We start from the raw sequence: 24,654 nt of genomic DNA, 5'->3' as shown, positions 1-24,654 counted from the left end.
CAAATGCTCAAACATGTCAGATGGTTTTTCCCTTGGTTTCATTGTTTCTAGGGCCCTCCATCCTTCTGCTCCGAACCCGTGTGCTCTCTGGACATGTTGTCCTGGGACTTCTCTTCAAATTCTAAAAAATTATTTTTTCCTTACATTTAAAAACACAGCTGAACAACCTGAGTATAAAGGCAGAATAAATACATTCAAGGAATCAACAAATATGCTTTAGCCAGCTACTGGAGGAATGACTTCAGGAAGTGAAATATATGAAGAAAGAAGCACAGCATGCTGGTACCCTAATTAATAAAATCTCTGAATTTTTTGTTTCTTCCCAAGGAAGCATATGTGGTACTTGCTACACTCTCCAAAAATGACACAATTAAACACATTGGAACAAAAGAAAAATATAGGGAGATCCATCTTTGTTTTAATCATGATCTAAAACCACAACTCCTTAGTAGTTGTGGAAATATGCTTGAAATTTAGACTATGACAAGAACAAACATTTAAACAAAAAAAACAAATTTACTTGGCAAGGAGTGTAGGAATGAAGGTATGTCATCCATCAACACTATATGGTGATTCATGGATTTAAAAAATCCACTGAATATATAAAGTTGAGCTATGACTTAGCAAGAGATTTTGTTCTGATGTAATGATGCTAATTTTAAACTTTAAACAGCTTGAAAAGTGAGATGAATGTCTGAAATGAAAATCTCAACTGATTCAAAGATAAAGAATATAAAATCAGTAGTTTTAGGAAGGAGCCACATTAGCCTTCCTCCCTGCAGACCAACTTCCATTCCAAGAATAATTTTCCTCTCTGTCAAAAGCAGGTAAGCTCTTTTTATCAATACTCCTACCTCAACCAACTCATTGTGGTTATCCTATTCCTAAGGTTTTCTATAGAAATGGTACAAGAAGAAAAGCTATTGACTTTCTGCTACCCTATCCAAATTTGTTCATTCATGGAATAATCATTCACTGAGAATCCATATTTCTTGAAGTTCACATTTAACCTTTTTCCCCCTCCTCTTAAATGTATTTAAGTTTTTACTATGTTACTCCTTGTCTTCTCTTTTTTTATATCCTTTCTGGTGATATCCCGAGAGTGACAATAGAATCTTCTTTTATGACTCTTCTTTTTTCCTTCTTTAGTCATGTTTCACCATAGACATGTGGACACAGAGGGATGTACATACCCCTTTGCTATTCATTGTGTCCAGATGTGTGGTTTAATTGCATTATCAGTATGCACTAGATCAAGATTAGCCTTTATATCAAATATAATAATGTAGATAGTAATCTACAAAAGGATCACATAGCCATGAATTCATGATAACCCTCAAAATAGTTGGAACAAGTATTATTATTCTCTGAGGAAAGCAACTGGGGCCTAAAATATTAAGAGTTTTAAAAATCCAAGGTGTTGTCTTATAGATATATTCCAATCTATTTTAGCTACTTTAGTTTGAAAATTCCTAAAAAGCAGGAATTTTATCATTGCAATTATTTATCTACTATATATTTTATCATTCAAACATCAACTATTTATAATTATATTATAATTATTTCTAACATTTGTATATGAAGATAAAAAAATCTTCAATGTCTCAGTGGTTGGTGAGACAGAAAACGAAGTTACTCAAAGGCAAATGATTTAATTGAGGAAGATCTGAATGACTCAAAATGGGTAGTTGCAAAATAGACTTCTCCTACATTGTATGATAAAGAAAGGGGAAAAAAAGAAAAAAGAAAAATACTCATAATAACAATTGCAAAAAGGACATATAAAGCTGTATTTTTTAAAAGACACCCAAACAGAGTAGGAAAGTATGTTTTTTTTTAACATCTGTACTATGAAGATAAGCCACTTGGGGGAAAAGATTAGATCATAAAAAACTTAGAACATATCTGATGAATCAAAGTTAATAATTTTAACAATGTAGCTAGTTCCTGAGGCAATGGATAAAGTCTAACTGTTTAAAAAAGCTTATCCAATTGGATGATGGACTCAGGTAAGTCACCTTGGCATCCACACTGATATTTTATCTCAAGCCCTTAACCTCTCATAATGCTAGAGATCTTGAGAAGTAAACCTTAAAAAGAATTAAAAATAAATAAAGACAAGTAAGAAAGAAATCTACAGGGGCGTCTGGGTGGCTCAGTTGGTTAAGCAACTGCCTTCAGCTCAGGTCATGATCCCAGAGTCCTGGGACTGAGTCCTGCATTGGTCTCCCAGCTCCACAAGGAACCTGCTTCTTCCTCTGACCTTCTTCCCTCTCATGCTGTCTCTCACTCTTTCTCTCTCTCAAATAAATAAATAAAATCTTTAAAAAATAGAAAGAAATCTACATATACTGTACAAATACTTTTGTAACAAGGTGTGCTGATCAGTGTTATAATTATTGTAATATTATTTTTGTTTTTCTGTTTTTCAATGTGTTTAGAACATTTAAGAAAATCTAGTATTTTAGACTTGTGGCTTCAGACGAAAGAAAAAATGTTAAGTTTAGCATCAATATTTACATACAGAAATTTATTTTGTTAAATATATGAAATTTTAATTTATACGTTATTTAGTAATGTATGAATATTTGGAGTTTTGTTAATTGTCTAAGAGTTTCTAAATTGGATTTTAGACAAAGTACAAATGGTTAGCATTCCTTTCCTCACACAGGAGTCCTTTGGGCATTAAGCAACTTGTTAACAATGATGAAATACTACAAAATGAGAAAACCCAAACTGTTTTCCATGTCTCCCTATATCATGAGTAGCCAAAAAACTTAAGGTGCTTCAATCACTGAAATGTGCAGATATCATGTACAACATTTAAAAATCAATGTCCCAAGGGAGAGTAGTGTATACACATTGAACCATTATATTGAAGTGGGGAGACGGAGTTTTGGAATTCTAAGGCACAATTGTCATTAATTTTGTGGGTAGTCCATATTATAGAAATGTTCTCTTTAAGAAACCCTAGATTATACTGGTCTCTGATTATACTATATTGAGTACAGTTTTTTGCCTATCAACATGAAAACTTTAGGTCATGGCAATTTGTATTTACAAACTAATTTTTTAAGAAGTCTACCTTTTGGGGGTGCCTGTGTGGCTCAGTGGGTTAAAGCCTCTGCCTTCGGCTCAGGTCATGATCCCAGCATCCTGGGATAGAGCCCCATATCGGGCTCTCTGCTCAGCATGGAGCCTGCTTTGTTCTCTCTCTCTCTGCCTGCCTCTCTGCCTATTTGTGATCTCTGTCTGCCAAATAAATAAATAAAATCTTAAAAAAAAAAAACCCTTAAAAAAAAAAAAGTAAAAGTCTAGCTTTGGGCTCCAAAGCAGTTGATCTAGAAAAATAATAGTGCAAAGCTCAAAGGACCCAATAATTCCTCAGGGTGAATGTGAAGAATCCTGTGGCCTTATGATACTTTTTGTTTGTTATACTTTGCTTGATGACAGAAAACAAAGGAAACTCTGTCCAATGAGTTTGAGACATGAAAATTAGAAAAATTTAGTTTGTGCCAATAGTTTTGGAAGACAAGCAAGAGTAAAAATATGAAGATACTTAAAAATTATTCTCATCTAAAAACAGAAAAAGAAATAATAGGATGCCCATAAATTACAAGTGGCTAATAACACAGTACATAATATAAGCAAATACACCATATCAATGCAAAATTGTCATCCTCCATATTTCAGAACAGTGATTTTTTTTTCTAAAAATAAATTCTGAAAGTTTTGCTGTTGGTACTTGAAGTCATTGCTGGAATAGTTACAGTGGCTGCCCACAGTCTGTGACTAACCTAGGAATTAAGGCCAGTGCAAGTGTATTCAGCACATTCAAACAACCAAACAAAAACAAACAAAAAACATCCATATATACCCTAAGATTTGTACATACACTTAGAAAATAAAGAAAAGGGTATGCCTGGGTGACTCAGTGGGTTAAGCCTCTGCCTTCAGCTCAGGTCATGATCTCAGGGTCCTGGGATCAAGCCCCCTCATCAGGCTCTCTCCTCGGTGGGGAGCCGGCTTCCCCCTCTCTCTCTGCCTGCCTCTCTGCCTGCCTCTCTGCCTACTTGTGATTTTTCTCTGTCAAATAAATTAATAAAATCTTAAAAAAAAAAGAAAAGAAAAGAAAGAAAAGTAAAAATGTGGTACCATTATCACAAGTACCATACTGCTTTTTGGCTATTTCTTTAGGCTATGTTCTTGATCTATATCTGAAGGTGAAATCTCTTAGATAAATATGGTGTCAAGGAGACAGGATGAATAGACGGATAGGTTGGAACAGGCGGTGGAGAAATGGAGATATACACTGTATTTAGGATGACCAACGTTGCCCTGGAGCCAGCTCTGATGAGGATCCAATGGCTGACATGTGGTGGATTAATCTGACTCATGCACCATGTAGCTAATATCACTCTGGGAGATTTCATTCAGGGCCAACTCCTATGACCTCTATTCCATTTTGGATCATTGTTATTAGATTTGGTTAAGTGTCTGCCTTTGGCTCAGGTCATGATCCCATGGTCCTGGGATGGAGCCCCATATTGGACTCCCTGCTCAGCAAGGAGCCTGCTTCTCCCTCTGCCCTCTGTTCCCCCTGCTTGTGCCCGCTCTCTCTGTCTCTCTACCTGTGAAATGGATGAATAAAATCTTAAAAAAAAAAAGATTCATCTTTAGAGCAGTTCTTTGGGTCATACTACCCATGCTTGCTATTTCTGGTTTTTCATTTCCAGATCCATACAACATTACATTCTGAAATATTACTATTACCAGCCTCCCATAAAGATAATTTCATTTTCACTAATGTCAGCTCTAAAGCAGTCATGAATTTTACTTTATAACTTTTCATTTTGAAACAATGTTTCTATTTTGTGACAACAGGTAACATTTGCATGTTTGTTCTCCAACCTTGCCCCTACTGTTTGAGTCTTACAGGGGCATTTATATATTTTTAAATGTTCACCATCCATCCTTGCACTGAAATTTTTCTAGTCATGATTTGATTTTATGAAATTTATCCTCTAGCAAATTCCTCAAAAAATGGCTAAAAAAGAAAAAGGGCACATAATTCCCTAAAATTATGTAAATTGATTTTTCTATATGCTTGATATTTGAAGGACAGTTTAGCTGGATATAAAATACTTGTTTCACAATTCCTTTCACTAAGGTTTTAAAAATTTTTGTTTTATTGTTGCCTCGCTTTGTATGTTAGTTTTGAAATTTCTGCAGTTGGTCTAATTCTTTTATCTTTGTAAATTATTTGATATTTCTGCCTAGAGACCTTGATGGTTTATACTTGTCTTTAAAATCTAATGAGTTTTACTAGAATATGTCTTAAGAGTTTAATCACTCTGGATTAATTTTTTCTGGTACCCAGTGAACGTATAGATATAAGTCTTTCATTCTCTAAAGTGAGCTTGAATTATAGTTTAAAATATTATCTCTTTTGGGGCACTGGGGTGACTCAATCAGTAAAGCATCCAACTCCTGATTTCAGCTTAGGTCATGATCTCATGGTCATGAGAATGAGCCTCATGTTGGGCTCTATTCTCAGCAGGGAGTCTGCTTGGGATTCTCTCTCTCTTCCTCTGCTCTATTCCCTATTCCCTTGCTCTTGTACTCTCTCATTCTCTCAAAAAAAAAAAAAAATTAAAATATTAGCTCAGCTTTATTGTTTTTTTCTTCAGGGTCTCTGTTAACATGAAAATTATTCCCTTTTTGCCTGTCTTTCAAGTCTGATTCTCTCCCTCTGGTCCTTTTTATGACTTTATTCAAGCCATTTTCATTCTCTCCAGGGTTTTCTCACTCTCTTTCAATACTACTTATTAAATTGTTTGAATCTATTCTCCCTTGGGCAACTTGTAATTTATTCTTCATTTTACCTTTTACTTCTATTTTTTTTTTCTAAATGCAATCAAGCTTTTCCTTTATTCTAATTTTGTTCATTTTATTTTTATTTTTTGTACTTCTAATTTAAAACAGTTTCTCATATTTCCAAATCCTTATATGAAGGTACTCAGTTCTGCTTGATATGTGAACTTACAGTTTTCTTCTTTATAGTTTCCTTCTTATTATTGGTTGTCTTATCAGAGGAGAATTTGCCTCAGTTGATAGCCATGAAATTTCATTTCTTTGTTTTCACTATATTTCTATATGGACTTTACTTTCCATTTGTTCATATTTATGGAATTGGGGTGTTTTAGAGATTCTCAGCTTAATGGCATAATTTTTTTTCTTTTTTTTTTTAATGGTTTTATCTATTTATTTGACAGAGAGAGAGTGAGAGAGAACAAGCAGAGGAAGCAGCAGAGGCAGAGGGAGAAGCAGCCTCCCTGCTGAGCCGAGAGCCCAATGCAAAGCTTGATCCCAGGACCCTGGGATCATTGTCTGAGCTGAAGGCAGACACTTAACCAACTAAGCCACCCAGGCACCTCTTAATGGCATCATTTCATACTGGTGTATCAAAGCTCAGGTACTTTGACAGTTTTGGGGGTGTGTTTTTATGGGGTAAATAAGGCTGTGAGTCCTTTGTTTTTATGTTTTTCCTTTATCTTGCAGAAACATAAGATTTCTCTTTTTTCTTGTTTTTCCCTTTTCTTTTTTCCCTCTTCCCTCTTGTACTTGCCAAAAGGGATTTTTTCCCTTCCTTTTTCATATTTCTTTTTCCCCCCAGAGCTATGAGCTTCAAGGATTGCCGTTTTAAATCCCGCCTGTCCCTTAAAAGATTTTTTAAAAAATTTATTTGACAGACAGAGATCACAAGTAGGCAGAGAGGCAGGCAGTGGGGCAGGGAGAAGGGGGGGCAGCAGGCTCCCTACTGAGCAGAGAGCCCAATGCAGGGCTTGATCCCCGGACCCTGAGATCACGACCTGACCAACCGGAAGGCAGAGGCTTTAACCCACTGAGCCACCCAGGCGCCCCCTGCTGGTCCCTTTAAATCACCGTTCTTCAAGATTCCTTCCCTAATTTCTCCAGTTTTGAATAATGTATTGTTACAGAAGGGCACCAGGCATTTGTTTTAATAAGGTATGGCAAGACTCACAGATGGAGAAATGACTGTCATGAAGACCTTTTTTATATCCATGCTCAACCCTGGATGCTTTTTTTAGTATTTCCAGGCTTAGAGTGGACTTAGTCTTTCTGGTCGTAGGATAATTCAAACTTAGGATTCTTCACTAATTTCCCTATTTTGCCTTCCTTATAGTTCTGAGTCTGCTTTTGCTCACCCAAGAGTCTCGTGGCAACAAAGTTGGGGTGATACTAGGAGAAGCTGCATTCTGGGATTTGACTATTCTTTGTTTATTCATAGTTATTTTTGAAGTTTGGACATTGTCTATCTCCAGGCTGTGCTGAAATATTATTTGCATATAAATTTACTTTTTCTTTCTGATGTTTGTACTGTTTGAGGGAGGCTACATGAGGGGGCAGGTGGTGATGCTGACACCATTATCTGACCTAACAAGAGGACCATTGATTTCATTTTTGTTGAAAAGTATGGCAGACACTGAGAGTTGCCTACTAGTTTCCATTTTTCTCTCATTCTTACCTGCTACCAAAAACTTGATTTGTAGTGAAGAAAGTAAATACCTAATTGTGTTGTTGGGTACTTTTGTGTCTTATACAACTTTTATGCTCCTGTGGCCAAGTGACAATTTAGTCAAAGAGATACAAACAGAAATCTACTGGTTGGGTTTTGCAGGAAAGCCTGTACCTCAGTAGAAATGGTTAGACTCACCTGAAAGTGCCTTCTTCCCTTTTCCCTTTCCTTTTTTTAATTCCTGGAACTCAGACAAGATGTCTGGAGTGGCAGCAGCTATCTTATGACCATAGGATAAAAGCCAAAACCTAAGGATGATGAAATTGATAAATAGAAGAAGCCTGAGTATTTGAGGAACTGCATGAGCCCTATATTGCCTATCCCCAGATTTCTGGTTTTGGAAGAAATTTAAGCCCTTTTCTTGTTTAAGGCACCATTTTGTCAAGTCTCTGTTCAGAGTTCTATAAACCCTGACTGATCAATACCTTGATTTATTGAGGCATTTTCTCCTTTCAGGAGGGGTGAAGAGATGATCATTTTCACAGGTCACCATGTCAAGGGTCAACATAACCTGCTGTATATGCTTTCTTTGTGCATGAGTTATATGTTAAGAGACCCAAGATTTACACCATCAGAAGAGTGTAGATAGATAATAAACATCCCCACAGGTACATTTCTTCAGGTACCTGTGAACTTTTCTTTGTTTTATATTTTCCTTTGACAATAATCCCACCTATCAGTTATAAATAAGCAAGGTTTAAATGCCTATAAAAACAAGTAACTAGCCAAGTTTCTTATAAATTTATTTATCTATAGGTCATGATCTGAAATACAAATTTGCTTAGCCAGGCATCAGATGGGTTGTAATGTACCAGTGAGGGGTGTGTGAGTGGGGCATGAGCATGCCCGGTGTGGGAGTAGGTGCACCACAGTGTGATACACACATGCTAGGGGGAAGAGGAAGGTAAGCAGGGAAGTGCTAATTTGGGAAAACAGTAGGTAGGGGAGCAGAAAGAAAGTTACAGCAGGTAGAGAGGGCTTCCAATAGGAAAACCCAGAGAAAATATCAAATAGAAATTGAAAATAAAGTAGGAAAATGCTTGAGTTAAATAACAGATTGTCTCTTTTGTTTGTTATGACAAGGTGGACTTATATTCCCTAAAACAATTCCTTATATGTCGGAAGTGCCCAATCTATTTTTGAGTGGAAGACTGAATCAATAAGCTTTGAGGTAAGGAGTAATTCGTTTTCAAATGAACTATGTAATCTTAAACTATCTAAATATTTTATGCCTGCTTTCTCCATTTTAAATATATTGTTATAAAAGTAAACCCAGGATTTGTTTTACTCAGGTATGGTAAGACATAGAGATGCAGAAATGACTGTCATGTTTTTATAGCCACATAAACACAGGAGGCACAGCACAGCATGTAGGGCCACAAGAGAAAGTACCAGGGTTGGTCAGGAGGCAGGGGAAGCAGGGGAAACTGCAGCCAGGGACATTTATTGTGGTGTCTGTGGGAAGGAATAGAAGAGACAAGAGTAAGCCAGTTTAAGATAGGCTAGTTTGAATAATTTCAGCAGGCTCGGGGGCATAGAGGCTGTCCTAAGTTGTCTGAGGGGTGGCCCTGGCATGATTAAGGCAAGAGTGATTAGGGAAATAGTGGTCTAGAGTGTAAGAGCCTTAAAAAGGCTGGAAGTAAGGGCTCTGTACCGGATGACTGCACATGAAAGAGGAGTTGTTTGCTATCTTCAGGGTCAGCAAAGTCCCAGATGTAAAGATTCAAATACAGACACTAGAAAACATGGTTTTTATATACATTATGTACATTAATACATTTATATACGTTTTTTTCAGTTACCTCAATTTCCTTTTATTGGTAGATATAAGCTCATTCACAAGGTAACTATATTCTGTAGTGCTCTCTACTAAGTATATAAACTAAAATCTACATACAATCAGATATTAATAAAACTTCTGGTATTGGGCTGTCTGCCTTGTGAGCCCTCAATAAATAAGGTTTAATGAATGCTATAGAGACTTTCAATAAAATATTAAATGCAACGAGTGACAGCCCAGTTCACCAGTGGTGAAACTAGGAATTGACCCTACCCTTCTTGCTTCCTAATGCATTGTGTTATCCAAGAAGATCATGCTTTGACCAAAGTAAAAGTCTATGCAGCTGCTCTTGAGAGTATCTAAATAGTAAACTTTTGATAAAAATCATCTCATTTGTGGTCAGAAATCAGGAGCCTATTCAAAAGAACTGACTCTGGGAAACTCAAGGGACATGCCAGGAAGAATTTTCTCCACTCTGCCTTTTTTTTTTTTTTTAAGTGTTCAGTGATTCATTAGTGACTATAACACCCAGTACTCATCATATCACGTGCTCTCTTTAATGCCCATCACCCAGTTACCTCATCCCCCCACCCACCTCCCTTTCCACAACTCTCAGTGTGATTCCTGGAGTCAGGAGTCTCATATGGTTTGTCTCCCCCAGTTATTCTGCCTTTTGGACTCGCAGTGTCCTATTGAATTATTTCCCAAAGATGAATCACGGCAAGTGTGACTGAAATCTAGACAGTTGTTAGTCTCCTAAGCATCAATAATAACTGCAAGCCAACCACCGCCAGAGCAATTAGCAAAATCCCAACACCCTGAGCTATTGGTCTTTCTACTTTTTGGCAATAAATAAATTTAATAGGCCCAAAGAAAACTTCAGGGTCATATCCTTATTAGTTCCCAGATATGCCACTTATATCTGTACTTCCTAGAACAAAAAAACAGTAATTATCTGTGAGTCATCCACCTTGTGATTCCATTCTGTGATTATTATTTTTCTCCAACTAAATAAACTGTATACATCTTCACAATGTAATTGAACTCAAGTAGCCTACTCATGCTGCTTAGCTACAGACAAAAGCATGGGTATTAGTGTATCTAAAATGTTACTTTAATAAATATTTTAGTTTCTCATTTACTCTCACCTCATGGGAAATTGTGGTTTCATTGGATGGTTGTTCTGCAGGCTGTGGGCAGATGTCAGCCAACCCTGGTGAAGATTGCTTCCTTGATTGGCAACCAGTCAGGCTAATGTCTGACTTTGTAATTCCAGCAGAACTTTGAAGAAAGTTTAAAATCACTACTTTAGTAGTAGCAGAACTCTTGATTTATAACCTCCCTACAGACAGATTTTTACCCCATTAGTTGAGTTACAAAACACCATTCCAGTTATAAACCATTTAAGTATGTATAACTAGCATGATCAAAATTACTAGGTTTATTTCCATAAATATGGGATCAAGCAAAAACATGCATAAAATGGGTATTAATGATGTATTGCCCATCTTTTCTTTTTTTTTAAACAGTAGTAAGACGATTTCTCTTAGCAGGGATAATTCTATATTGCATGGATGTTGTTTTTGTTTATTTAGCTTTTGCTCTTAAAGAACAAAAGACTCATGTTAGGATAAATTCAGAAATTATCAAAATCTATAGAATTGTGAAGGTTTATGGCATTTTATAAAGCACTTTCACATTAATTATTTCATTGTGAGGGAAATGGGACAGGTATTACAGTTTCTATTCTAGAGTTGAAAAAAACTTACTTAAAAGTAAAAGCGTTTTGCTTGCCCTTAGAAACATGAAAAATTAACAGTAGAGCCAGAGTCAAACCTAGAAATTATAAGCACAAGACTGTGTTTCTTTTAATTAATTAATTTTAATTAAACACCCTGACTTAAAGAATTAATTCTCCACTCAGAAAAAAAGTATACCTATTCTCTTTCTGCACCAACTCCCACTCTCACCAACCCATTGTCAGCATCTTTCTTTAATGACCTATTACTTTAATCTCTAAAAACATCCATCCAGTGGTACCCCGGGGGCTTACTTAGTTAAGTGTCTGACTCTTGATTGCGGCTCAGGTCTTGATCTCAGGATCGTGAGATGGAGTTTGGCATGGGGCTCCAGGCTCAGCACAGAGTCTACACAGAGATAGCACAGAGTCTACACAGAGTCAGCACAGAGTCTACAGATTCTCTCCATCTACCCGCCCCCCCCCGAACGCACAGACACAAGCTTGCTCTTGCTCTCTCTCTCTCTCTCTCTCTCTCTCGCCCTCCACCTTCTCAAATAAATAAAATCTTTAAAAAATAAATAAATAAAAACATCCACCCATTTTGGCCCTAACCTATCACCAACTTGTATGGCCATCTACTCAACTATTATGAGCTCGATTAGATGAATACATTGATCTATCAATCAAAAATCACTCCTATTATTTCCAATCAATCTGTTAAAGCACTACTAAGCAATTCTGGCCTCTTTCAAGCACATGGAACCTTGGCCTACACCCCCGGTTTCCATTATTTTCTCTAGTTGCCCAGAATGATTACCAGATTCCACAATAAGCAGAACTTGCATGCAGGATCAAAACATCCTCATCCCTGTATCTCATTCCTTCTTTTTCCTGTTGGATGGAAACCTAAGTCACTAGACTTAGGTTTCCATCCAGCAGGTCACCAGTAATCTAGCTGGCTAATTCTACTAAAGGGTTTATGATTGACGTTAGTTTGAAAATACCCTCTTCCCTGAAAAAGGGTTGCTGTTTAACAAAAAGCCTTCAATAACTTACTGCAAAAGGATTGCATAAGTCAGGCAGGGCTAGAGGAAGAATTTGTTAGGTATTTTCTTAACGTGTGATTCTACCACTGTCATCAGGAGGCTCAATGAAGTGTTTTAGTTTAAAAAAAAAAAAAAGAAATTCTGAAAACAATGTGGAGATTCCTTTAGAAATTAAAAATAGAGCTACCCTATGACCCTTCAACTGCACTACTGGATATTTACCCCAAAGGTACTGATGTGGTGAAGAGAAGGGCCATCTGTACCCCAATGTTCATAGCAGCAATGGCCACAGTGGCTAAACTGTGGAAAGAACCAAGATGCCCTTCAACAGACAAATGGATAAAGAAGATATGGTCCATATATACAACGGATTATTATGCCTCCATCAGGAAGGATGAATACCCAACTTTTTTATCAACATGGATGGGACTGGAGGAGATTATGCTGAGTGAAATAAGTCAAGCAGAGAGAGTCAATTATCATATGTTCTCACTTACTTGTGAAGCATAAAGAATAACAGGGAAGACATTGGGAGATGGAGAGGAGAAGTGAGTTGGGGGAAATCAGCAGGGGAGACAAATCAGGAAAGACTGTGAATTCTGAGAAAACAGGGTTTTGGAGAGAGTGGGTTGGGAGGGTGGGTGAGCATGGTGGTGAGTATTAAGACGGCACGTATTGCATGGAGCACTGGGTGTGGTCTATAAACAATGAACTTTGGAACACTGAAAAAAATTTTAGAAAAAAAAAAAGAAATTCTGAAATCCACTGTTCTAAAATAAAGTTGCCTTATTGTACCTAAGGACAATGTTAAGCCCTGAAGAGAGAAGGATGGAAACAAATTGGAGTGGATTTAATGGGGACAACAAAGTTTCTAATAAAAGCAAAGTGATATTTAGCCACAAACTATAAGGGTACAGAGAAATAAAACTATTTATTTATTGACTACCTACTGTGTTTAAAGTGTTTGGGTGTCATAAAGAAACCACACTTCATACTGAATTTGTATCAAAAACAAGCTAGACTTACTTCTTTACTCCAAACACTAAAGCTGCTGGAAGGAAAATAGATTCAATGCTTTCTTCTCCCATTTTTTCTTTTTTTTTTTTTTTAAAGATTTTATTTGTTTTATTTTATTTATTTGACAGAGAGAGATCACAAGTAGGCAGAGAGAGAGAGAGAGAGGAGGAGGAGGAAGCAGGCTCTCTGCTGAGCAGAGAGCCCGATGCGGGACTCGATCCCAGGATCCTGAGATCATGACCTGAGCCGAAGGCAGTGGCCCAACCCACTGAGCCACCCAGGCGCCCCACTTCTCCCATTTTTCAACATGTATGGAGTACAAACAAACAAAAATGTGCAAACAAAATCCATCCCCTAATTTTAATTCTGTGATGAAATTTACAACCTAAGGGAAGAGTCAGACATAAATCTCAGGAGTTCCACTATTTCCTACCAAAGATGTATTTAGTGATTTTCAGCAATTCTCTTAACTTAGAGGTTAAAGGTTCCCCAACAGAAATTTAAAGATAGTCTTAGTAAAACAAATTAACAACAAGAGGAAGTTAGTCACTTGAAATATAAAACAAAGGATAATTACATTAGGCTTATTAAAAACTGGCTCTTGGTTTTGTTTGTTTCCTTTTTGGCTCAAAGTAAGGCCACTGACTGCAAATCATTTGTACAAATAAAATACAACAAGGACAGAGACAGCTTTCTCTCTCTGCAAGATTCCTTATCTTTAGATGTTTCCTTATTCCTAGTCCAGGCCAAAAAGTAGCTTAGATTGTTTTTATAATATCTAGTAAATAAGAGACTAAGCTTTAATTCTACACATATATTGTTTCATGTAATTCTCATAATAATTCAAAAACTTTACTTGTATTGTCTTTTTTTTGTCATTGAGGAGATATAGACTCAGAAACATGAAGAGACCTGTGGAAGGTCAGACTATCAGTAAAAGTCACATCCAGAAATCAAACTCAATCTGTATCTCCACAACCTCCACTAATTTCCCCATTATACAACTTCCCAGAAAGACCAGGAAATGATCCTCTACCTTGGAAAACGCAGATGAACATCTTTTCACCTTCTTCGTACATGAAGACCAAGTTAGGTAAAACTAAATATAAGCTCCGCTATGTAAATGAGAAATCTAATGGAGTGAAACGAGCTCTTCCTATTAGTGAGAATAGCAAAGAGCAACCAAAGTGAAACCACTGGAAATAAATCAGATTGACTTTGAATGACTGGATGTGAGACACAGTATCGATGTGGGGAAAACATGAACACTGCTGTCTAAGGAGCTTTGCATTTAATAAAATGCCATCTAAAGAAATAGAATATTAAAGCTGCTACTGGACACCGGTTATCTCCTTAAAGCGGAGAGCCCCAGGTGTGGAAATCTGCTGGCTCCTGCAACAATGCCTGGGGGATGGTGCTGCAGGCTCAGTGGCAAGTGTCCCAAAGTTGTGGGTCAGGGGCTACAGAAGTTCCACATATGGTCCAAAGTCCAGGAAATTCTGATAGGAACCTGTGGCTGCTCCCACACTTTTTTAGCCTATGCAGTAGCAACTCATGGGGAGGGGCTGGCTGAGTGTAGTGAGAAAACCCCCATCTCCAGAAGGCCACTGGACTCTTGTTTGTAAAGCCTTCTCTGCTTTTTGTTAGACCACTTCCCAAGTGAAACTATTCCTGTAGTTTATCCATAGATTGGTGAGGCAAGTAGTAGAGTTGATTAGGCAATGGGTTTTCATAAGGTAGAGCAAGCTGAAACTTTAAAATTTTATTTCAAAATAATTTTACACCAAAAAGTTACAAAAAGAGTGCAGAGAGTTACCATATATAACTTAACCCACCTTGCCATAATGTTAACATCTTACATAACCACAGTACAATGATCAGAACTAGGAGATTAATACTGTTACAGTACTATGCATGAAACTATAGACTATTACTTGAATATAATAATAGGTCTTCATAATGTCCTTTTTCTGGTCCAGGATCCAATCTAGCATACCACATTGCATGTGATTTTCATTTCTTCTTAGTCTTCTCCAATCTGTGATAGTTCCTCAGTATTTATTTGTCTTTCATGACCTTGGCACACTTTTTTAAAAAGATTTTGTTTATTTATTTATTTATTTAAGGGGGACAGGAGAGCACAGAGGGAGCATGAGAGGGAGAAGCAGACTCCTGCTGAGCAGAGAGCCCAATGTGGGCCTCAATCCCAGAACTCTGAGATCACAACCTGAGCCAAAGACAGCAGCTTAACCCACTGAGTCATCCAGGGGCCCCACTGACACTTTATAAAAACATTCATTCATTTACTTGGAAAGAGAGAAAGTGAGTGGAAGGAGGGACAAAGGGAGAGGGAGAGGGGATCTCTAGCAGACTCCATACTGAGCTCGGAGCATGTGACACTCAGCTAGATCCCATGACCATTGAGATCATGACCTGAGCCAAAACCAAAAATTGGACACTCAACTGACTGAGCCACCCAGGTGTCCCATGATCTTGAAACTTTTGAAGGTTATGGTCAGTTATATCATTTTGGGTTTGTCTGATATTTTCTTACAACTAGATTGAAGTAAATCATTTTTGGCACAAATACTAGAGAAGTGTGTCCTTTTCAGTGCATCGTGTGAGGAGGTGTATGATGATAAATTGTTATTGTTGATATTCACCTTGACACTTGATTAGGGAAGTGTCTTCTGGGTTTCTCCACTGTAAACTTACTATATTTCCTTAGAAACTAATAAATATTTGTCTTGTGGACAAATACTTTGACACTATGCAAATATCTTGTTTCTCATCAAATTTTCTTCCACCAATTAATATCCATCAGAGAATCTTGCTTACAATGATTACTCCTGTAGTGTTTATGTAACACTACAACATAGAAAACAGGATTTTCTTTTTCCTTCATTTCTTTTACATTTATTAATTGGGATTCTTCTTTAAAGTTATCTCATTTATTTATTCATTCAATAATTTATATATATATGGACTCATAGATATTTAACTATAGGTTGTAATGAGGTATTGTCATTCATCTTATTGCTCAAAATTAGTACTCCTTTTGCCATTGATTGGCTTCTGTGCCCTTTTAATACGTTTCTTACTTGAATTTTATGGTCTATCTCTTTCCAACATGTGTTTCAAAATGCGATAGCCATTAAATCTCATCTGTCCTGACCAAGAAATTGGCTTCTCAAGAGTAAGTAGATGGGAGCCCCTTAACATTACAGTATCTCAGATTCATCATATTTTGGGGGCCCACCTCTTGAGATTCTGATTTAGCAGGTCCCATGTAGGGATTCAATTTGGAATTTATAAAAAATTCATTAAGTAATGATTCTAAAGCTGACCATGTTTGGAAGTCCTATTCTATAAATTATGGGAGTATATTTTTTTATTGGTCCCTAGCTGTGCTCCTAAAAAGTACAGACCATCAGCACTGGCATCACCTGGGAGCATGTTAAAAATGAAAGTTCCTGGGGTACCCAGGTGGCTCAGTTAAGCGTCCGAACTCTTGATTTGTGCTCAGGTCATGATCTTAGGGTCCTGGGATTGAGCCCCACATTGGGCTTCTCACTCAGCGAGGAGTTTGCTTGAGGATTCGTTCTCTCCCTCTCCCACTATCTCTACTCCTGCTCACATGCTCTCTCTCTCCCTCTCTCTCAAATAAATAAATAAACCTTAAAAAAAAAAAAGTTCTTGGACCCCTATCAGACCTAAGGAAGCTGACTCTCTGAGGTGGGGCCTAGGCACCGGCATTTAAATGAGCTCTTCAGAAAATTCTTATGCACACTGAAATGTGAGAAGCTCTGCAAATATACTTTGTTATAGCTGGTAAAAAAATCACAGGCAGATAAACACCAGTCATCCTTCTGGCCTAAACCCTACCTGAAGCAATTACTCCCAGTTGACTTGTTTTGTTTTGTTTTCCTGGAATGTACCTAAAGATTCTCATAATCCAGTCTGTTATTTTTCTTGGGTATCATCCAAATTGTTCCAAATGTATGACTTGCTGCTTCTAAAAAGCTGTCAAATTAGAGAGGAAAAAGTGGATTCTTGTTTGCAAAGAGTGAAACACACATTCCAACACCGAGCACCACTTCCTCTTTCTCTTGTCTTACAGTGTCCTTCTCATACAAGAAACAATGCTGAAAAAATAAAAAAATGTAGTGTTTATGAGAATTAAGTCGTCATTTAATTTAAACAATTTTTGTACAATGAGAATCACTCTCTGACAGACCTATATAAGAAATCTTAAAAAAAGAAAAAAGAAATCTTCTTTCCTATTATGTCTTAATTTATCAATTGTGTACATTATCAGGTATCCATGGCAAATCCCGCAATAAATTATAATAATCCAGTTGGGGCAGTATGCACTGTGCAATTATGCTATTTTATTTTGTATTTTAAAAGTAGGTGTTATTTGCTTCATTATTAAAGGTACACACTAAGAAAGGAAAGGATACTACTGGGTATTTTGGCCAAGTTTACCCACAATTGCCTGATTCATCTGTCCATAGCCTACCTTCTTCTAGTAGTACATTATACAGCACCTAAAATAGATGTCTAGATATATTAAGAACTCAGTAAAACATTAAAAATATTTAACTTAATGTAGGTCTTATTTTGTGATGTGTACAGTGCTAAGTCTTTCAAATATTTATCACATATAATCAGTACTATACCTCTCAGGAAGGAAAAGGGACTGATTTGCATATTTGCAGATCTCCATGGCAGAAATATTCCAAACATGGCTAATTTCAGGCTACCCAATGGCTCAACAAGTGATCTAGAAAAATCCTGAAAATTTAACAATTGATCAAGATAATATGAGCTGACTCGATACACCACTGCATGCAATCCTCACAGCAAGACTATGAAGTAGTAGCAAAACTATTGTTTTATTATTAGCGTGTCCATTTTGCAGATGAGAGAACTAAGAGAATAGGAAACTAAGTAACTTATTCAGAGTCAGGTGGTAAATGGTAATTCTAGGATGCAAACCTGGGGCTCTGTGAGGTTAAAGCTAGCATTGCATTAAACTAACTAATGGCAAATTCCATTAGCAAAAGTGGAGTAAAATGGAGAGTTATTACAATTCCTGTGTGAATATTCCTAGATAAACCAAAACCATTCTAGATTTTGGCTTTTTTCCCATTAGAACATGAAGCCATTGCTCTCTTGTGGTGTGACCTAAAGTCTTTTCTTTCTTAGGTTCAGTGTGTGTTTATCCTGGGACTGAGAGTTGAATTCATTGAAGAGCTTACTTTTTTTTTTTTAAATTAGTTTCAGAGGTAGAATTTAGTGACTTATCAGTTGCATATAACACTCAGTGCTCATTACATCAAGTGCCTCCTTAATGCCCATCCCCCAATTATCCCATCTCCCCACTTTGCCTTCCCTTCAGCAACCTTCACTTTGTTTCCTAGAGTTCAGCATCTCTTATGGTTTGCCTCCCTCTCAATTTTCGTCTTATTTTACTTTTCTTTCCTTTCCCCAATGTTGATCTGTTTTGTTTCTTAAATTCCGCATATGAGTGAAATCAAATGGTATTTGTCTTTCTCTGACTTATTTTGCATAGCATAAATATGTTATAGCATAAATAGTTGCATAGCAACTATGTGGATGCATAGTTCCATCCACATTGTTACAAATGGCAAAATTTCATTCTTTTTGATGTTTGAGTAATATTACATTTTATATATCTACATCACATCTTTATCCATTCATCTGTCAATGAACATCTGTGTTCTTTCCATATTTTGGCTATTCTTTTTGATGTTTGAGTAATATTACATTTTATATATCTACATCACATCTTTATCCATTCATCTGTCAATGAACATCTGTGTTCTTTCCATATTTGGCCCCTTCAAATCACTATGCTTGTATCTTTTGGATAAATACCTAGTAGTGCAATTGATGGGTCACAGGGTAGCTCCATTTTAAACTTTTTGAGAAACCTCCATACTGCTTTCCATAGTGGCTACACCAGCTTGCATTCCCACCAACAGTGTAAGAGGGTTCCCTTTCTCTGCATCCTCTCTATCATCTGTCATTTCCTGAGTAGTTAATTTTAGCCGTTCTGACTGTTGTGAGGTGGTACCTCACTGTAGTTTTGATTTGTATTTCCCTGGTGCCAAGTGATGTTGTACATTTTTTCATGTGTCTGTTAGCCATTTGTATGTCTTCCTTGGAGAAATGTCTGTTCCTGTCTTCTGTCCATTTCTTGACCAGATTTTTTGTTTCTTGGATGTCGAGTTTAATAAGTTCTTTATAGATTTTGGATATTAGCCCTTTATCTGATATGTTATTTGCAAATATCTTCTCCCATTCTGTAGTTGCCCTTTAGTTTTGCTGACTATTTCCTTTGTTGTGCAAAACTTTTTTATCTTGATGAAGTCCCAATAGTTCATTTTTGCCTTTGTTTCCCTTGCCTTTGGAATCATGTCTAGCAGGAAGTTGCTGCAGCCGAGGTCAAAGAGGTTGCTGCCTGTGTTCTCCTACAGGATTTTGATGGATTCCTATCACATAATTAGGTCTTTCACCCATTTTGAGTTTATTTTGTGTATGGTGTAAGAAAAATGGTCCCGTTTCATTCTTCTGCTTGTGGCTGTCCAGTTTTTTCAACACCATTTGTTGAAGAGACTGCCTTTTTTTTTCCATTGGATATTCTTTCCTGCTTTGTCAAATATTAGTTGACCATAGACCTGAGGGTCCATTTCTGGGTTCTCTATTCTGTTTCATTGATCTACATGTCCTTTTTTGTGTCAGTATTATACTGTCTTGATGATTACAGTTTTGTAATATGGCCTGAAATCTGGAATTGTGATGCTTCTGACTTTGGTTTTCTCTTTCAACATTCCTTTGGCTATTCGGCGTCTTTTTTTGGTTCCATACAAATTTTTAGGATTGTTTGTTCCAGCTCTATGAAAAATGCTATGGTATTTTGAAAGGGATTGCATTGAATGTGTAGATTGCTTTGGGTAGCATAGATATTTTAACAATATTTGTTCTTCCAATCCATGAGCATGGGACACTTTTCCATTTCTTTGTCTCCTCTTCAATTTCTTTCATAGGTGTTCTACAGTTTTCTGAATAGATTCTTGGCTTCTTTGGTAGATTTATTCCCAGGTATCTTATGGGTTTTGTTGTAATTGTAAAGGGGATCAATTCCTTGATTTCTCTTTCTTCTGCCTCATTTTTAGTGTATAGAAATGCAACTGATTTCTCTGCATTGATTTTATATCCTGCAACTTTGCTGAATTCCTGTATTAGTTCTAGCAATTTTGGGTGGAGTCTTTTGGGTTTTCTACGTAGAGTATCTACTCTTATGCAAAGAGTGGAGTTTGACTTCTTCTTTGCCGATATGGATGCCTTCCAGTTTTGTTAGTTTATATGTTTCTAGGAATGTATCCATTTTAAAGAGTTTGCTTTTTACTTGAAAGTTTGCCTATGATCCCTATGGGCAAATATTTCCTTAGGGAATAATAATAATAATGATCATCATCATAATAATAATGGGAATTGCAGTTGTCATTGATTGGATGCCTACAATGTGCCAGACACCCTACATTCTACACTCTACACTCAGGCACTCTACACTCATTTCCATTGCATTTCATTCTCACGACCTCTCTGTAAGGTAGGCACTATTATTGCCATTTTACATGTGGAGAAACTATAGTACAGAGGAAGTTAATACATCCCCTCCCCCCACCAAATCACACAGTTAATAACCATCAGGTCCAAGGTTGAAGAAACATGCATGTTTTTTGAGCCTAAACTCTTATTGATCATGATGTTATTCCCTTTTGCCCCTAGATACTCCATGCCAAGGCACTGGCTGATCTTTTATGCCAGCAGCCCAACTCCATGTTATAGTCCTTGAAGTACTTTTCTGGTACATTTTAAATGCCTCTCTTCTGACTTATCCATGGTTTGCTCCCTTTGTCTTACCTAAAGCAGGTGTTCACTGTGAACAGAAGAGCTGACATGCTTCCTCATTACCCCAGGACTGCTCTTCAAGTTCACCTACAAACCCCCGATGCTGTTTGCTATTAACCATTATTCATAGATGGCACTCATAGAACTCAGTAATGTTAACTGAAGGTTCAAATTTCATATAATGGGGTGGGACACAAGTCACTGTGGGTGACTAGCCCACCTATAAGAATTGAGAGGCATGGAGCAACAATGCCAATGAAGTCCATACACTACTCATCTAAATATTTAGAATTATAAATCAAGCCAGTAAGCTGTTAAAAAAGAATATACTCTGTCTTCATAGTGCTTTAGGAGGTCAGTTTTTAATATGAGAATTATTGAATTCCTCCAAGTTTCTCATAGTAGAACAGGGAAAACTGGCCCCTCACCAAAAAAGCCTGCCCATTTTCTTCCCACCCTCCAGCTCTCTCCTTAAACACATGATTGTGGACCCCACCCCCAGCCCACACACCCAAGCTTGAGCCCCCTCCCCAGCAAAGAGGCCCTATAGACACTCCTTGGCTCTAGGGGTACATACCCTGAAACTGTAGCCCACACCAGGAAGGTAGCCCAAAGAAGGAGGCCTATTTTGGCCTTGGATGTGAGTTCAGGGCTGTCAGGCAGGTAATTCCAAGACTCAGGCACCAAGGGAGCCCCTGAGTCTGGAGTGGAGCCTGAGCACAGCCTGCATAGCATAGGACTCAGGGTCAAGTTGCCTCTTATATCCATTTAGTCAGTACTGATGGTAGGAGCTTTTGAATGTGTTCTTCCTGAGGCCACTTTGACCCTTTGAACATTAATTTTGAATGATTCTAGTATTTGACAAAGAGATGAAGCAAAGTGAGGTAGCAATCCAATATTTATAAAAATTGCCATCATTATGAGCTAAAATTCACCTTTCCAGCCCCTAATGTCAACAAGACCAATGTGAAAATTAATGCAGATTAGTCCAATTTGGCTAATTGCTTATAATAAGCATTATGGCATTCCAAAAAGAACTTCATTTTAAATGAGTAGACGGCTCCTCAACGCTTTCTTACATATAATCTGACTTACTTAGTGCTGGTCCTTCCAAAGCTCCTCTCTTGAATATGTAAATTATTTGAGTAATTTTCTTTCTTTTAGTTCACTTGAGTGTAAAAGCAGATGATCTCCTAAGATTAAAGGTTTGATCCTTAAATTTGCTAAGCCTCAGCAGCAGAACTGAATAAAGCCAGTAAGTACCTTGACACAGACAAGGAGTGCCCATGGTTGGGGGTTCAGAGCACGGACACACCTGAAACCAAGACTGGTTCCTGTGTGGGGAGGTCTCAAAGAAGCAACCAGGCTCAGCTCACACTGCCCTCTGGCATGGAAGTTCTCCAGCTTTTTTATGCAACAGACTCACTTGGAGGGCTTGTCAAAAATGCAGCAGAGTGCTGGGCCCCACACTGAGAGCTTCTGATTCAGTAGAAGTCGGGGGAAGGAGCCTCTGAATCTGCAGGTCTAACAAGCTCCCAGAGGACCCCACTTTGAGAACCAATGCTCTAGCGTTTTTTTGGCATGCATGTACTGTATTCACACCATTATTTTGGTCTATCATTGCTTCTCCTCCCACTTACTTAGTTACATAACTGGTAGCCCATCCTCCTACCAAGTAACCATATAGGAGATTAAAATCAACTAGGTAAGCAATTTATACCCGAAAAAGAAAATGTTACAACTATATACAGTTTATCGAGTTAATGGCCAATTTTAAAGGTCTGAATGATTAATACCTTCTTTCTTCCTATACTTTTCTGCTATAAAGAAAACCCTGGACATTCCATTCAGCCTTGTATTCCTCCTCAACAGCAGCACCCCCCAGAGATGGTTTATGGGAACTCATGTCCAAAATACTGACTTTTGTAATTAATCTAAATAACCCGAATGTCGCGGCCGGCATGACAAATCGACCAGGAACGTGAGGGTAAGAGGATGGTGAAAAGAAATTAAGAGACAAAGAGATGGGGGCAGGAGGACCACCAAGGAGGATGTCCAATAGTGCCAATTATATTCAAGGCTGTGAAGCATTCTATAGCTAACAGAGACAATCATCTATTTTTAGCTGATTACTAAAGAGTTTGCAACATGCACAGAAAATCCTTCAAGCTTTCCCATTATTTATTTCCCAAGCACCAATAGCAGACCTTCTAGTGCCAGATGTACTGACTTCAAGGCCACTCAAGACAAAGTTTATGTAAGCACAGCACGGTCTTACAGTGGTGTCGTCTATAGCCCGTGCAAGGACAGCAAGGACCAGCCAAGAATTTCGGACCCCGACCAAATCGTCTCTATCTGACTAGCAAACGTGTGGGAAGTCATGTAGGTGAGTGCACAACACACAGCACAGACCCTTTCTCAGTGCTACTCGACTTTATCGATCTAAGCCTTTTGTTCGGCTATTCAGCCTTTAAAGGAGGCACAAGTCAGGGCCTGGTTTGGTCCTCATCTCAAGCCTTACCATGGCCTCCTACACCCGAACACCTCTAACTCCTCCAGATTTGTTCCTTGTGATGTCACCTAAACTCTTGCTGCTTCTATTTTTAAAAGTTATTAACTCTAACAAATACAGTTACTTCTCTGTGTAAAGGACCAGCACCTATGTAACTGGCTGTGAGAAGAAAGCCACATATTATAAACACAGACCGCTGGTATTTCAGCATAGATCTCTAAAGAAACCAAGTGAAGCTGAAAGCTGCCACCTGTTAAATTCCTAAAGGACTGTTTGCTATTAACCATCGTTCATAGATGGCACTCATGGAACTCAGTAATGTTAACTGAAGGTTCAAATTTCATATAATGGGGTGGGACACAAGTCACTGTGGGTGACTAGGCCACCTATAAGCCCACACTCCTTGGTAGCTAGGGAGACAGTATGCGCCCCCCACTGATTGGATGTCTCCACCTGGCCCTACTCATCCCTGCATCCGGGCTCTGTTATCTCTACCTGACCTGACCCACCCTTGTATTTGGGCTCTGTTATCTGGGACTGGTCGACTGTATTTTACTGGTTTCCTGGACTTGTTTTTAAGTAGGTTCTCCTGATTGGGGATGGGGGGCAGGGTCAGTTTAAGTTTTACTACATAAACAACAAAATCACTGTTTAACTGGATGGAATTGCTCTGGCTAAATAAGCCCTTACAGCTTTAACTTTACTAAAATGTTCAAATTTTCCAGTAAGTAAATTTTGCCCCCTTCAAGACGGAGGAAATCCCAAAAGGATCAATTATAAAGATAAAACAAATTTTCTGGTAGTGGTTCATGGCCTCTATCATATTGTACATTTTGCAATATTTCTCAAGCTTTCTGGTTTGCTCGCTGGTGTCCACAAAACATCGCTGGCCTCCTCAATCAAATTCCACACATTTGTTCTCCTTCTTCTTATTGATTGTGCTGAGGGAAATGTCCTCACTGACTCAGCTTCCATTGAAGGCCATGTCCTGTTTATGACCAAAGCCACAGTGAT

General features: G+C 37.8%; 1 long non-coding RNA gene across 2 annotated transcripts in view; it reads left to right on the top strand.

Annotated features, from left to right (window-relative positions):
* Positions 1 to 615: 615 nt before the first annotated feature.
* LOC116597780 overlaps positions 616 to 24,654 on the top strand; it is a 44,481-nt gene continuing 20,442 nt past the window's right edge. For both annotated transcript variants that reach the window (XR_004288779.1, XR_004288778.1), the window contains exon 1: positions 616 to 827. This is a non-coding gene — a long non-coding RNA (uncharacterized LOC116597780). The remainder of the gene's footprint in view (positions 828 to 24,654) is intronic.

Source organism: Mustela erminea, chromosome 8, assembly GCF_009829155.1.
Source record: "Mustela erminea isolate mMusErm1 chromosome 8, mMusErm1.Pri, whole genome shotgun sequence".
In the NCBI taxonomy this organism is placed as follows: Eukaryota; Metazoa; Chordata; class Mammalia; order Carnivora; family Mustelidae; genus Mustela; species Mustela erminea.
This window is presented reverse-complemented; position numbering and strand designations above follow the sequence as displayed.